Below are 7,465 nucleotides of genomic sequence, written 5' to 3' on the forward strand. Positions count from 1 at the left end.
TGCAAATACACAAAGAGAGAGAGAGGTGGGGGGGGGGGGGGGGGGGGGCTGGGGGGCTCAGTGGTTGTCAACACTATGCAAAAGGGCAAAAGGGGCTTGCACTACACTACAGCTAGTAAAAGGCCAGGAATAACTTGAGACATACGCTGTAAATGAAAAACTTTTTTCTTTTGGTGGTTAGTTCCTTATTACTGTAAACTTGTCAGGGAGTTAGGTACCATACCCTTCCTTGTGAGGTCAGTAGCCCTGGAAATGTCACTTTTTAAAAATTTCTTTCATTTTTGTAAAGCTGCTTTAAGACAATAACCATTGTTAAAACACTATATAAATAAAATTTAATTAAATTGAATTTTCAGTTTTAGCATTGTGGGGTGGTTATTTAGGGAAAACCAAAAAGGCTAGCTTAAACATCAGCTCAACCAGGGAGGGCAAATACTATTACGTATGTGTCTCCTCCAAAACTGCTTCTAACACACACAGTTTTGGAGGAGAGATTAGTCTAACACACTCGGAGGACAGGCTCATGCACACCTATGACTGGCTAGTGTCAAAATTCATGTGAGTGTGCTCATGCCACCCACCCACAACTCCCTCTGAGACAGCTTGGCCAATCAACTCTCTCTAGGCTGCAAGAGACTAAAGCATCATCTGGGATTTAAACTATTTATCTTTGGGTTATAGTATACTGTGGAACCTTGGAGTCAAGCATAATACGTTCCAGAAGCAGGCTCATATTCCAAAACACTCATAAACCAAATTGAATTTTTCTATAAGAAATAATGGAAACTTAAATTATTTGTTCCACGGCCCCAAAAAATTAATACATAAAAATAATTAACACAAAATATAAAGTAAAAATAAAACAAATTAACCTGCACTTTACCTTTTTAAAAAAGTTAAAATAAATCCCGACAGATAAGTGTTTCCATTTAAGTTTTTTTACGCTCTGTGTGTGTGTGTGTGTGTGTGTGAAGTCCCTACCGTCCCGAGAGAGAGAGTGTGTGAACCGGCACGGTGTCAAATTACGCCGCTCACATGCATAAGAGAGGCTGAGGGAGAAAATGGATTTTTAACCTTCTAATAATACTTTCTTACACAGTAAACCTTTTTCCTTTCACTCTAAAAAATGATTCTGTGGCCTTGTAAATTTCACAGTTATAAAAAAGTTATGTTACCTTAATAAAATCTCTAAAAGTCACATACATGATTGTTTGAGTTAGACAAATCAAAATAAATGCCTAAAAAAACAACTATTAGTTTTGTCTTAAATTTACACTATAATTTAAGTTTACTTCACTAGTAAAAATTAGTATTTGACTAACTGAATTATATTTTTAACATGCACTTATATTTTTTGATACATTTCAATCAAAATATCTGTTAATGGAGTAATTGTACTGATTAGTTTCAAGAACTACAATTATAAATTATTCCAACTCAATATTCTTTATTTTTAACAACAAAAACTTAAATAATTGAGTAAATTGCCCTGTGCAAGTGCTCATGGGAAATCTGGTGTAACATCAGAGACAAGAAGGCTGTGAGGATGTGAGAATGGACATGAAGCACCTGGAACATTCTGGAACATTCCTTACAAATCCTGGTGAGTAAACAGCTAACACAAGTTACTGTAATAATGACTCTGTCTGCCTGCACACACAACTTTATAGTGTGTGAGTTACTGTTCTGAATCCTGTCACAGCCGAGCTCCAGAGCTAACGATAGCTAGCAACAGGCCAGTCCTGGGGTTCAGTGTGATTTAGCTTGTTTGTTCCAACCACCAAACTGCTCAGCTAAAGCGCGTTTAATACAGACACTTAAAATCTGGTGTAAAAGGAGAGATTTAACACCGAGTAGCAGTGCGTGCATGTCCGGGTTTTTTCCGGGTTTCTCGGTGTAAACGGCGGCGGTTGTGCCGCAATATTTGAATTTCTCCCGCCAAATGCGGTGATTTTGCGCAGCCTACCGCCACTGTGGCGAGGATATAAAACTAGCATGTTCAAATACAGTAATTAACGCATTTGTACCGGTCCACCTCACACACTGAACCGCGAGTCTGCTCGTTTCACTCCGACACTTTAAGGAAGAAACTCAGAACAAATCCGGTTTAAACAGCAGAAATGAGGTGCAGTGTCCGGACTCTGGTACTGTTTTATCCGTTACTGTATATGAGTATTTTTAACATGATTAAACACTGAGCACGCAGCAGCAGATGTTATAAAATAAATGTGCTAAGTACTGTACTAGTAACTAAAGCTATGAAATATAAAGATTTAGTGAAAATACAACATTTCTCTCAGAATTAGAATTGGGAGAAAGTAATATGAAATTAAAATATTGAAGTGAAACATTATGTATGTTCTGATATGTAAGTAAAAGAACCTAAAACTGATTGATTTTGTGTGTGTGTGTGTTTGTGTGAAACATGTTATATATTTTCTATATCTCTTTCACAGCACCAACACCACTAATGAAGAGAAGTTGAATAGAGATAAAACAGGAGGTAAATGTCAACTTTTTTAAATGTTACAGAAGTATTAAATGTGTAACCATTGAATCAAAGATAGAAATAGACTATTAGTCCAAAAAGTATGTATTTTAACGGGAGTACTATTTTACCAGTCTGGTAGACTTTATATTAACTTGTCACACTTGTACTTACTTGTATACTATTGTAGCTTTTTCAGGTGCCAGTTTATGGGATAACGGTGTAAGCTCTGCACATTTGTCGTATCATCAAAAGGAATTTCGATCATTACCGAGTAAAGCATGGTACTGTTGGTCATGGATATTTTGTGTCCTGTCTTCATTTAGACTGTCGTTGCTTCTTTAAGATCTGAGAATGTCTGCACACACATTTGTATGGATCCCACAGTTTCCAGGACTCTGAAGTGTGAAGGTGTGCAATCTTTCAGATGTAAAATGTGATTATATTCTAATACAAAAGTCTACTTTCCATGTGTTAACTGTATAATACTTGTGGCAGGAGTATTGTTTCTGAAACTGTTTACTAATAACATAAATTCAGCTCTTTGTTTATGATCTTGTTACATGTCATTTGCAAAGTAAACCAGGTTGAGTTTAGACTTCATGTCTTGTCAAATTTGGCAAATAAATGTTTAATTAAAATGAAAATGTGTGTATTGTTTCATTCAGTTAAAATATTTAGTAAATGTAGCACATTTGTTTATTAAATAATAGTATAATTTTCAGTATCTTCTTACTTCCATTTCAATTATATCTACTCAATTATTTTACTCATTTTCACTTTTCATTAACTTCTAATTTTCATTACATTTACTCAATTTTGTACATCATTGTACTAAATATAGTTATTCAAGTCTACTTAATTTTTTTACTGCCTTTTACTCAATTCATGAAATATATTTTACATGATTTTTATATTTTTTTATATTTACTCAATATTTTTAAGTGTAAAAATGTTTCACCAAAAAAATTGAGTACAGCACAGTTTTATTTTTTAGAGTGTTCTTATCTAAGTTTCACATAAACACACATCAACGGAAAGACTGTTTTGTCTGAAAAATTAGCAAGGAACATCACTTATGACACTCTTGCCTCTTGAAATCGCATATTGCAAATGTCACAAACCATTAATAGAAAATCTATTCATAGTATCAATGTAGAGGTAACAACTTAATTTTGCGCCTTGTTAAAATCATTAAACTCATTACTTTTTTCCACTAACTATAGGTAATTTCTTTTTCTTATTTGTTTTTGAAGATGGACTTTATACAGCTTCTTTGCTGGCAACTAGGAGGGAAACTAGGAATTATTATTTTAAAAATAATTAAATAAAAGAGCTTCTGTCAGACAATAACATTTAAATATGGACAACTGCACACAAATTCTTACATTGCTTAGATTGTGCATTGAGGTTAAAGGACCTTCATCCGTGAGCAAATCCCCCAGATATGAAATGTGAAAGAACAATGACAGTTTGTTACTCTAATGTAAAAAGGGGGCATGCCTTATAATGGTACGCATCCTACTTCAGTGGATCTACCAGCATTGTCCACTTCTGTCACCGCAGATGTGGTCTCTACATCTTTATCCTTCAGTGAAAATATGCAAGTATATGTTATATGGCAAAAAATAAATAAATAAATAAAAGCAAATAAAGGTACCTGACAACAAAACACAACTGTGACAGACTGTTCTTTCTGTAGCGTTTAGTTAGTATCTATAAGAAAATAAAACCCATAGAATTCTTAAGATTATCAAAGAAAAAAACAATAATGCAGGAAAAAACAAGACAAAGTAATACAACTAAGATCACAGTAGCCTATACATCATATGCAGTGGCGGCCGGCCCATAGGGGGCGTTGGGGCACCGCCCTCCCTGATAAGAGGGGCTAAAAATGTAAAATATATTTTTACAAATTAAGTTTTTAAATTCGGTTTACCCACCAGTATGTGCCTACATGCGATATGAATAACATATACAACATTTTCCACCTAGTGACATTCATTCACCAGTGAATTTCCACAGACAGACTTGTATCGTTTCTGTCATGGGGCGCTGAGAAAAAGCGCCCCTGAGTGCAGCCAAATAGCCCGTCATGTACTGTTGCTAGGGTAAATGAATAAATATGCGGGCAATCAGTTTCTCAGAATTCTATGGTCTTGGGGCGCTGAAAATTCTGCCCCAAGCAGCAGAAAATACAGCGAGAATTAAGTTTTTTTTCTTTTGAGGCGCGGCCAATCAGAGTAATGATGGCGAACTTAACGAGCGAAGAGCAGTTTCCACCAAATTCGGTGAGATCCTTATTAATATACCCGTTTTAGACAATGGAAATTTGTTCATTTACTTTATCTGTGAAACTGGTGATTTTGAGGAGGAGAATAAATCATTACTGTTAATTGTAATCATCGTCTGACTGTTGATTTTAATTCTTATATTGGACTAAGCAAAGAAATATTTTGTCACATCAGCCCCACCAGGAAAAATTTTCACCAGCTTAATTTTCCATTTCAGCTTGTGATTTATTGAAAATGTCTTTGTGTATGCACCATGCATACATACGCGCATTAACTCTGGGTAACCAGTAGGGGGTTGATTAAACTTACTCTTCTCAGGTGTTTTGGAACCAACATACTCACCGACATACTCAACCCAGAGGTTATGATTAACCATATGGTACCAAATGGTAAGTTAACCAAGCTTTCTAGAATACCCCCCTGGTTTCATGTGTGCATTATTGTCAATTTTATAGCATGTTTTCTGGTGCTGCTGCTGTTGACGTGGACTTGATGAGTGTTTGACTTTCAGGTATGTTTATTTGACCATGTTTGGTTGGTTAGCTCTTGAAGGAACTAACACTTCCCTTGCACATTGATTAGGCATCCTTGTACCCTATCGTGCTATGGTGAGATACGGCTTTGATTTAACCCATGCCTTTATGTGCTTTCGCTACGTAGATCTGAACGGTAAGTGGTTTAACTTACCTTTTAATGGGAGTCAGGGATGTGCTAATTATTAATGGTTCCTGTCTTTAGCGCTTGTCATAGGAAACTCCATCTCGTTGCTATTCCTTCATTGGTTGCTGTTTTGTTTGTGGCACGGCTAAGTGCTGCTGCCCTATACAGTACGGCTTTGAAACGCTGCCGTTAACATCATCGAAAGAGGACTGCCTGTTTGTTTTGTCGTGCTGTTTTAATGCCCTGCCTTTTAATGTGTGGTTCATTTATAGATTTGTTTTAATGGATTAAGCACTGCTCTTTGCTTGGCATATTTAAATTGTCCAGTTTTTTCTTTCCATTGAAACAACATGGATTGTTTTGATTTCTTTATTTCTGTTTTTATTGTGTATAATAGTCATTCTCAATTAATGTAATTGAATGCATGTATTTCATTACAGTTGACCTTAAATGGCGACTAAATGGTGAACTTGATGTGTTATGAATCTTTCTGGTGTATTTCTGTCTGCTTTTGATACTCATTGTTGGCAAGAGAGATTATATTAGATGGTTCCCATGTGGTATCGCTCAAGTCTTTTATATTAATTGTTTTCTTGGTTTGTTGCAGGAGCTGAGGTTCCATGATAGACTGGCCTTCCTCTTTGGTGGTGTTTAAGTGTGACTATAGTGCATGGTTGTGTGTGTGAAAGTGTGCCCTGATATAAAGGCAACCCTACCTCATTTTTCGGCCATTGTGAACCTCAGCTCTGTGGGTATTTTTCTTTTGATTTCGTTTTATACCAGAATATCCATTCCAAGCAGGTTTTTTATTAATTCTTTTTTTTGGAACTTTTTTTTTTTTGAAATACGGTTTTTGGTTTATCTTGTTTATGTGTGTTTTTAAGCAATTTTGTATTACTAAACGTTGTATTTACATCTCTTCCACGTCTCCTGACTACTCTAAGTAATTGAACCTGTGTGATTTATACCTAAATTGGATGGTTTAAATATAATTTTGTCCCTGGGGTGAGTTCCCAGGGTGGCTTACTCAGATTTTCTGATGTGAAATACACCCTTACCACCATATATGCTTTCACTTTGCAAAAGGCAGCATTAAACAAGTTTATATTTGTTTTAATGTTCTGAGGTATTATTGATTTTACATTTTATTGGTTTTGCAAAAGTTGCCTCTCTTTATGGCTGAAATGAAGCTGCTCATGTCGTCACACTTTCAACTCCCGTTTGATCAAAATGCTGACTTTTGTAACGTAAAAACATGTGCTGATGTAAGCAGCTTTCAGTCATTATACTCAGACCACAAAGAGGGGCAACTTTTGCAAAGCAGAAAAAATGTTTAATCAGTACCCCAGAAAAATAACAAATATAGAGAAAATATTGGAAGTAACAGTTGAGCTTTTATGACATTAGTAAAAAAAAAATGTTTTATTTGTATTTTATAGTAATGTACAAAATCTGTGTTTATAGTTGATATTCATTATATTAATTTGCAAAACAAGTGAATAAATCAAACGAACCCACATGGGGAAAGCAGAACTACTGTAGTTTGTATAAACTCCGCATCTATTTCTGCATCTATCCATCATGTGATTTTCTTGTCTTTGTGTCATGTTTACTCAAATCTAATTAGCACCTAGAAATAAGGAAGTAAAACATCTTCTATTGTTTTTGTTATATATATGTAATAAAATATGTATAAATATTAATATTTCTGTTTTTGGCACTAATGGGTACAAAATTAAGCATCTTGTGACAAATGAAACTTCTTAATCATTTCAGAAACACAAGACATAGGCATTAAGCAAGATATAGGCATTAAGTTTAAGCAGTACTGTATATGGGGGGGCAAAATTCTCATGATACAAAACAACAAAGTCTCAAAACCTTTTGATGCCACTTATATGTATATGGGTTAAATACAGTAACTGAAATTGAACTGGATTTAACTTTTTTTGGCTTTGTCTATTTACTTTTTTCATAGAATCACAGAAAACATGCTTTTAGAACAGTGTTCACATGACAAGTT

Source organism: Clarias gariepinus, chromosome 10, assembly GCF_024256425.1.
Source record: "Clarias gariepinus isolate MV-2021 ecotype Netherlands chromosome 10, CGAR_prim_01v2, whole genome shotgun sequence".
In the NCBI taxonomy this organism is placed as follows: Eukaryota; Metazoa; Chordata; class Actinopteri; order Siluriformes; family Clariidae; genus Clarias; species Clarias gariepinus.